The 8816-nt window shown below is 43.6% G+C and overlaps 1 pseudogene across 1 annotated transcript; it reads left to right on the top strand.

Moving 5' to 3' along the window:
* Positions 1-759: 759 nt before the first annotated feature.
* LOC146174568 (uncharacterized) lies at positions 760-3381 on the top strand (annotated as a pseudogene). Its single transcript, XR_014702338.1, has 3 exons — positions 760-939; positions 1609-2390; positions 3226-3381. The product of XR_014702338.1 is annotated as an uncharacterized LOC146174568 (transcript).
* The last annotated feature ends 5435 nt before the right edge of the window (positions 3382-8816 follow it).

Genomic DNA, 8816 nt, shown 5'->3' with positions numbered 1-8816 from the left:
TCCCTATTTTAAACTGCTGTTCCTTTTCCAGGCTGTTCCGCCTTACCTTAGTGTTCTGCATATTAATCTTTAGGCCTACATTTCTGCTTTTCCCGTCTAGATCATTCATCATTAGTTGCAGTTGATCTCGAGTTACTGAACTGAGTTACTTGTGTTTATACGCATGCATATGCTGATCTGCATAGATCTGGTCAGACTCCTCATGTGGTTAGAATTTTTGGTTACAAGAAACATCTTTCTCAGGTCCTATGAGTGTCTGTTGTAACGAGGTCTTATTGTGCTGTGTTGGGTTTTATGATGCATAAGCAACTAAGGCCATCATGCACCAAACACGAGGTGTGCAAGGTATTACTGTACAAGCACAAGGTACTGAAGGTTGGCTTATATTTTTATCACTACTCAACAATTTTGTTTACTTACAAGAAGCCCCAGGCCAAAAATATAATTGGAAGGAAAACATTCATGAATAATTTTTTTCAACCTTTGAGATTCTCACTTATGATGAAAGGACGAACTCTTACTTAGAACAAATAAGGCATAAACCCTACTGAGTGCCAACCTATTCAACCTGCTTTCCATCTCGCTGAACCTCATTTCTTGTACCAGGAATCACATGTTCCAACAAGTTGCAGTTCTATTTGAATCACTGCCTGTCATCACAATGGTGTGATGCTACATGCAAAGGTTAAGCCTTTTAAAGGTCACATTAAATGCACTTATTGAACTTGCAACACATAAAACTTCTGACTGCAGGCACCTATGGCATTCATGAGCGACAACTCCAGGCCAGAGAAGGACGCCTTGAACGAGACATGGCCTGCAGCTCAACAGTTGCTCTGCCATTTCCATGTGCTCCAAGCCGAGTGGTGCTGGTTGACATCTGCGCACAACAAGGTGGCCAAAGACAACAGGCAACAACTGATGGCAGCCTTCCAACATGTATAACAAGCTTATTTTCCATTTATTTATTTTCTGAAGATTCGACCGCTCATTCAACAGCCACAGAGAGATTTGGTTGCGTAATATGGTAGAAATCAAAATACCGTGGAAATTTGGTGGACATTTACCTGTACCCTTCAGGGTACGAAACCAGTGTCTTTGGCTCCCCTTACAGATCCTCATTTGCATACATGCACTTTGTCACTTCCTTAATCAATCCCCGCTTTAAACAAGCTGTACGAATGTGCCTGCGTGATCTAAGGGCAGCATGCCTGACACAGTATTCAAAGTTCCTGAAAGGATGAATCATGTATCACCTTTCGACCACAAATGAGCAACTTGAGTTCGCAGCTCCTCCCAACCATGTCATATGATGTGGTCACATTACATCACACACGCTGGCCATTTCACCTGCTAAATACCGTCTGCTAGAGACATGCCCGCTATTTTTCACTCATAACACTAATGTAAAAACCAACAATGATGCTGGATTATCTGCAGCATGGGACCTTTCACACTATCTTACTAAATGAGGAATCTTAGGTTACAAGCAGAATGAATGAGGAATCTTAGAGGTTACAAGCAGAATGTGCATTGGCTGCACATGCTTTAAAGTTCAGTGAAGCAATAATGCTTTGTACCTAACTGTAATTTCTATTTTATTTCCAGATCCTGTACTCAAAGGATACTGAGGCACTTGAGGAATCAAAGGAGCACCTAAGTCTTCTCCCATACCCTTCATATATTCAAAGGGTTGAGGCATTCCTCAGGTGTGAGAAGGAGTGGGTGCTTTTGTACCGAACTGGCTTCACATCAACTAGAGGCCACAACACAAATATTTACTCGGAGGCCTCAATCCGAGTATTAAAAGGCATTGTGCTCTGCCGCACCAAGGCATATAATGCAGTTGCTTTGGTGGAAACAATTGCGACAACTCGGGAAAAGTACTTTGAAGCAAGGCTTCTCCGGCATGCTCACCACTGAGAAGCAACTCATAGCCTCACGTTTGAGCACCTGCTCCAGAAACTCCCAGAAATATCTGCTGCACCATACAAGAAATTGGCAAGAACGTCTATGCAGTGCCAAATACTGAGAATACCACAGCATACAAAGTTCACATCGACATAGGTTTTTGCAGCTGCTGGAGAGGGAACCAAGGGGCCTTCTGCAAGCATCAGGCAGCAGTGCAGAAAGCTTTTGGGGGGCCCTTTCCCAACAGTCCCGAGCTGACGCCTGAAGACTGCTGCCAGCTAGGACACCTTGCGCTCGGCAAGAAATGCCCACCCTTGGAATTTTTCATGCCCATGAGGTGCAGCCAGCAAGGTTTGGGGACTGCAGTCCCTTCCACAAGCTGCGATGAACCAAGCATGGAGGATGACTGCAGCTGCAGTGAGCCACTTCTAGTGTCACAGGGTCCATCTTCAGTTCCTTGCTCAAGTCTCCAACCTGAGGTACCTAGCTGGCATTACCATTGAATCCCACCCATAAGGTGTTATCACCAGATTGTAAAGCAACAAAGGCAAACAAGGCTTGATAAGTGTGCCTCAAATTATGACAGTTTTGACAGCAGCTTTATAATGGTGCTTCCCAAGATTTTTATCATAATTCAGCAGTCATAACCCAAGTTATTGAAGAGGCATGTGATGATAAAAAAATTTAATTATGAGGCTATTCCGTGATTATGCCTTGCAGTGATCAGCCATTGCTATGTTCATTAGTGACACAGAGAGTAAGATGGAGTCCATAGTCAGACTCCTCCCACTCATTAGTGACAGTAGGAAGTACCACATGTCATGCAATATGAGCTTATCAGTAAAAGAAAAAAGTCTTTCCTGCTTTTTTTTGCCCCTCACTAGGTAGCTGTCACCTAGTAGCCATGTGGAGCAGTGGACAGCCATGAAAACATTGTAGTCATAAGTAGGTACTCTCTTCTTTTAAGGAATTTAATGATTTTGGTTTGGTTTGTTTTGTGGAGTTTAACGTCCCAGAGTGACTCAGGCTATGAAGGGCACTGTAGTGGAGGACTCTGGAAATTTCGACCACCTGGGGTTCTTTAAAGCGCACTGACATCGCACAGCACACTGGTACCTTGCTTTTCAACTCCATCGAAAAAGGGCAAATGTGGCCAGGATTCGATACCACATCCTCAAGCACAGCAGTTGAGTGCTTTAAACATAGGACCACCGTGGCGGGGTGAATTTAATGGTTTCATGCTTACTCATGCTGCATTGCAAGCAATAAAATTGTTTGCATGGCAAACCTAATTTTCAAAAAATTGTTTTACAGGTTGTTGAAGAGACGTATGTTGGTCTTGAACAGGCACTGCGCCGAATGCACAGTCTAGCAGATGGAAATTCTGCTTACATTGCCTTGTTAGAAAACGTCACAACCGAAATTAACAAGGTAAACAGCAGTTGTGGCGCATTCACAACGATGATGTAGCTGAAGGCTGCGACTGCCACGGACAGACGAAGGGGCAGGAAGATAAAGGTACAGCCAACAAGTGTGGCGAGGCGTCGTGCTGGACAACCGCGGGGTTCAGCACAGATTCTGGCCGGTCGACTAGCCAAGCCAGGACAGCCAAGAAAGGCAAAACGCACACACAAGTTGAGCCACTGTGTACGAGAAAATGTGCCAGGGGCCAAATGTCACTGAATGTGCTTTAAAGTCAAAGAAAACGAAAGGATTGAAGGGGAGCCTCACCCAGGTAGGCAACGTTTCTACAGTAATACTTGTCTTCTCCTCGGCAGTGTGGTCATCCCTGCTGGGGCTTATATAGGCTTTTGTTTCCAATGAAGAAATTCAGGGAAGGAGGGAGAAGGTAAGTAAGGTGAGGAATAGTGAAATGGAAAAATGTTGCTTTTGTCCGAGCTGGACATTTGTTATTTCCTGACCTGCAAAAGGCAAAATCGGCAACAGCATAGGAAAGAATAATCTGATGATGAATCACTACAAGAAGCAGGCTCAGTGTATGCACGTTAGTAGGAGTGGGTTAGCAATTCCCAAAACAGACCTTGAGAGAAATACGGTTGCAGCACAATACCTGAGGACAGTGCTCCTGAAATGGTGACCTGCCAGCATAGGCTGACCAACAATATTAATGCAGAAAAAGTAGTATAAAAATGAGTGATTTACCTACAGCTAAACACAAGTTTTACATGTAATAGTTAGAAGTGCTTCCAAATTAAATAGGCTTGGCCTATTAGGCTTACCTGAGCCTAAGAAAGGTGAATTAGACTTATGAAGGTGTAATTTTATGTTCAGGCAGCAGCATACTGCATGTTGTACAATTATATGCCCGTCGTAGAATGCTTTTCCTAGCTAAAGTTCTGAATCTTTAGAGCCCAGAATTTTGCGCACTAGTGTTGTTTTACACATGTCTGGGGTACTAGCCTGTTGAATCGAAAAGAGTTCGATACTTGCATTGTCTGTTGCAAGAGTAAAGAAAAGTAAGCTGCCATCCCAGCTATGTACCGGTGGCATCATTTGTTTTTTTGCAACAACACTGCCTTAATATTCAGCGAAGTGAGGTAGGTGAAAGGGTTATTTTGCAGAAGGGCTGAAGAGCATTATCAATATTTATCATCAAAGCTTGTTTTGGCCAAAACTGCACTAAATTCGAACAGTTTTGTTTGTGGCTCGCAATAAAACCTTTCGAGCTCCGAACTCAAGCAGATTGTGCCACTGGTGCCATTGCTGGGACAACAGCATGTTTTGCATCGCCATTACTGCAGACAATGAAAATATCTAACTGCTTCAGATTCAATCAGGCAAGTACCCTAACCTTTTCAGTACAAACGAGACTGCTGACTAAACCCCATATCAAGCAAAATTTTATTTCTAAGGATTCAGTGGTTCAGCTGGAAAATGTAGTCTATGCGATGTGTATAAATGGGCACTATGGAGTACTATAGTAATGTCACTATAGAGAGCTTTTGTAGGTTTGCCACCATTGGCTAATATCTGTTTCTCTAAACAACTTAGTTTTTTGCAGAGATCTACCGTTCTTTTCCTTTCGTTGCAGTCTGAAAAAAAAAATTTTTTTGAAAGTGCCCTGCCCTGCTTCAAAACTTGCACATGTGTAGTCAGACCTTCAGCATCGAGAAACGTGTTCGGGGAACTCTGCTGACAATAATTTCCACGTATCACTTTGGACATCAGCAGATTTGGCACTGCCAGCCAATGGCGTGGCAACATTCTGGTGTCTGGTGTCATACTGTTTAGTAGTGCCAATGCATCGAAGGTCTTGCGCTCACTAGCATTCAACATTCAAGTGCTTTCGAAGACATTATACAATGTCTACCAGAAAGGCTGTCTTCTCCCAGCCATAAAGAAGGTAACTAGAACGTGCATGTAACTTGCACATATCTGATCCTCAGTAATCATGTAGGTACGGACCACAGAGCAAGCTTCACTTATTGAAGCAATGGGTGACAACAGCCTTCATTTACTTGGAGATGGAAGATGCAATTCGCCAGGACACTGCAAGGTACTTGACGTAAAGCTTTATGGATGCTGAAACATTCAACACTGTTCATTTTGTTCAAGTCCAAGTTGGAGAGGTAAGAATGCTGTTTTACATGTTTTTTAGAGTACGTTTGTCAAAATGCTTGATGAAATTTCTTTGTTGCATGCTGAATGAAGTCACCAGATGTAAAGACGAGCCCACAAATGGAACGGGGAGGCTTTGTGCAAGGGCTGAATGACTTGAAAAGAATGAAACTCGTGGTCGCCACACTGACGACCAACAGGCATCTTGGCATAAGGAAGTGGTGAGGTGGTTGTTGACAGCACCAATGACTGAGGCGGGGGCATCCTCTTAATGTCGCTGTTCTGCGCGTGTGCTCTCTACCCCTTTTCCCCCCTATCACCGGCGGCGTGATCTCCTTATGAGAGTTATCTCATGCGTGACATCACTGAAAGTTGGGGGTGGCATATCACAATGAGCAATGTTTTTATTATGCATTATGTAACCAGTCGTGTTTGCAAATCATTTCTATCAATATGCAATATCAACGATCAGCTTGAAGCATGCATCCCAAGAATAACCTTGCTTCTAGAGACGCAGTGCCAAGATGTTTGTCTAGTTGTAGTTGCAATACATTATCATAACATTTATTTCATCCATGTGATTGAACGGCAACACATTTGTGAACATTTTATACAAAGCCATTCCCATGCTCCACACCACCGAGGACTCGGCGTAAAATATTTAATTTTTACACCATTCAGGAGGAGAATAAAGTGGGGTACCAGCGTACTTGGTGCAGAACCTATAAATATTTTTACGCTGTGCAAATTCAACGTCTACGACCCTAATGCGATTATAATCGAACGGATCAATTAATACATTACCATCCTTGAAATCGCAATGCACCAGGTTTAAATCCCTGTAAGCTTTAAACGTCGCTGTGGAATGTATTTTTCTGTAGAATTATAACGTACAGCGTGATCAAGAGTTGAGATTCGTCAACGCCTAAGGCAGTAACTGGTGAACAGGGCAGAGCCGAGTGTTCTCTGAACATCTCCCAGTTGGCCATATATTCTTTAAATTCGTGGGACTAGACACATTTACATTTTTATTGCCTATGTACTTCACAAAGATGGGAAAATGGTCGCTTCCATATAGATTGCCAATAACAACCCACTCTGTAGCTGCCAAGAGCACCGGAGAGCCAATGGCTAAATAATTGGCTGTGTATGTATTATGAGCTGAGCTGTAGTATGTTCGCTGTTTTGAGTTGAGCAAACATGATCCTGAGGACAACACGAACTTTTCAATTAGTGCATCTCAGAAGTCCGTTCTTGTACATCCCCATAATGGATGGTGGGCATTAAAGTCTCCGACCAGCAGCCATGGTTCTGGAAGTTGGTCAATCAGCTTTTCAAAATTTTTGTTACATAGTATATGATCTGGTGGAATATACAGCTAACATAGTCTTTATTTTACCGAATATTAAGGGTTTTATTCTGACCTGAAACTTCTAACAAGTTCTTGCCATGACTTGATTTGAATTATTACTAAGATTGTGAGTATAGAGCGATTCCTAGCTTAGACAAGCAATTGAGTAGGTGTAAGTGCCTTGCGACCTGCATTTTAGTGAAAGGTATGTCATGTGGGTATACGCCCACGTGAAAGATTCTTCGTGGCTGGCCGTGCCCTTTCCAAAGGCCCAGGCACAGGGGCAGCCCTGCAGACCTGTACCAGCTGCACCAGTTTGACACTGGTTGCATGTCGGGGCAGGTGCAGCAATGCCTTCCCAGCTATTCAGTGTATTCGTTGAAGTTGGTTATCGTAAAAACCAGAATTGGGTCTAACTAGTTTTGTTTTCAAAAACCCATGGCGAAAAGTTGACGCCCATCCTATGTACCAGCCACTGCCAGAAAAATTATGCATCTTCCAACAATGGGCAGCTGAAGACAAAAGTTTCCATCGCCATCAGCAGCATTGCGGTGTTCCGAAGTGAGGGCCCCGCTACATTGCATTTCCGCTGTCGCAAACTTCTTTCAGTTAACCCTTTGTGAGACAGTAGGATCGTGGCATCCCACTTTTTCGCAGCTTGGAATAACGTTCGGAATTCAAATCTCGCGGTACATTCGCACTTTTAGATACCTTGCGCCATCTCTTGAGGAGCTTAGGAAGCTTTTTATATGTTTTTTGATACTTTCCCAACAGATGGCAGCACATTTTTATGTTGTTTTGAGCGTTCCGAAGGTCGCCACAGCGTTCATTTGTTTGGGATTTTCGTCGCTTTACTGCGCAAGTTCTGAATGAAGGGTAAGTGTCAAAAGTTTACTTTTTACTGGTAGCACATTCTAGAGTAAATATAGCCGTATTTTGTGCACCATATTCTCCAAGTTTCATTGAAAATTTGAGCAACGTGTTGTTCAGTGTGTTTTCGGAGGGTATATCGCTAAGCCTAACACTGACACTAGGTTCCCTGGCTTATTCCGCTTTGTTTACATAGCTAGGAAGCAGTGTTTTGACACAGATAATTATTTTTTTTTACAGGGAGGTCACTGTCAGTCGAGGAGGCGGTGGAGCTCATTTTCAGCCTTCCAGATGATCCAATCCAGAGTGATGTAGAAGTAAGTAGTGATGAAGAGTTCGTCCCCGTGCTTGCGCCTGTGGATAGCGATAGATCCTGTGATGATATTGAGGAACCTTCGACAAGCACAGGAAAGAAACGGAAGAAATCCTATGTGAGGAAAAAGCCCAAGAAGCGAAAAAGGCGCGTAACTTCTCCACAGCCAGACGAAGACCAAATGACACAAGTGAGCGATGAAGGCACGGAAGGGATTCCCGATCCCTGGTCTACAATCTCGCCAACCATTTGTCGATCTCCTCGTGTGTGGAAGCCGCAATATTCTGATAAGCTCACTGCCGCATCCAGACCATCGGAGGCATTCCAGCTGTACTTCGATGATGAAGTCCTGGACATGATAGTGGTTGAGACAAACCGCTATGCAAGCCAGCGGGCTAGGAAAAGCTGGCGTGAAATAACAAAAGATGAGCTGAACGCTTACTTAGGGCTCCTCATTCTCATGAGCATCAACCCATCACACCATTTGTACCTCTACTGGAGCAGCGACCCATTCTTCAATGTCACAGAGATTTCAAGTGTCATGAGCTTCAAGCGATTTCAAGCTATTACAAATTGCCTGCATCTCAATGATGACGAGAAAATAAAGCGCAGGGATGAAGAAGGGTTTGATCGCTTAGCCAAAATACGGCCACTAGTGGATGCGATGAACACGCGCTTTCTATACGAGTACAAGCCATCCAGTCACCAGGCAGTTGACGAAAGCATGGTCCGATTCAAAGGCCGTTCTGCTCTAAAGCAGTATGCACCAATGAAGCCCATAAAAAGAGGATA

The sequence above is a fragment of the Amblyomma maculatum genome, chromosome 11 (assembly GCF_055883805.1).
Source record: "Amblyomma maculatum isolate TAMU_Amacu chromosome 11, ASM5588380v1, whole genome shotgun sequence".
NCBI classification, from domain to species: domain Eukaryota; kingdom Metazoa; phylum Arthropoda; class Arachnida; order Ixodida; family Ixodidae; genus Amblyomma; species Amblyomma maculatum.
This window is presented reverse-complemented; position numbering and strand designations above follow the sequence as displayed.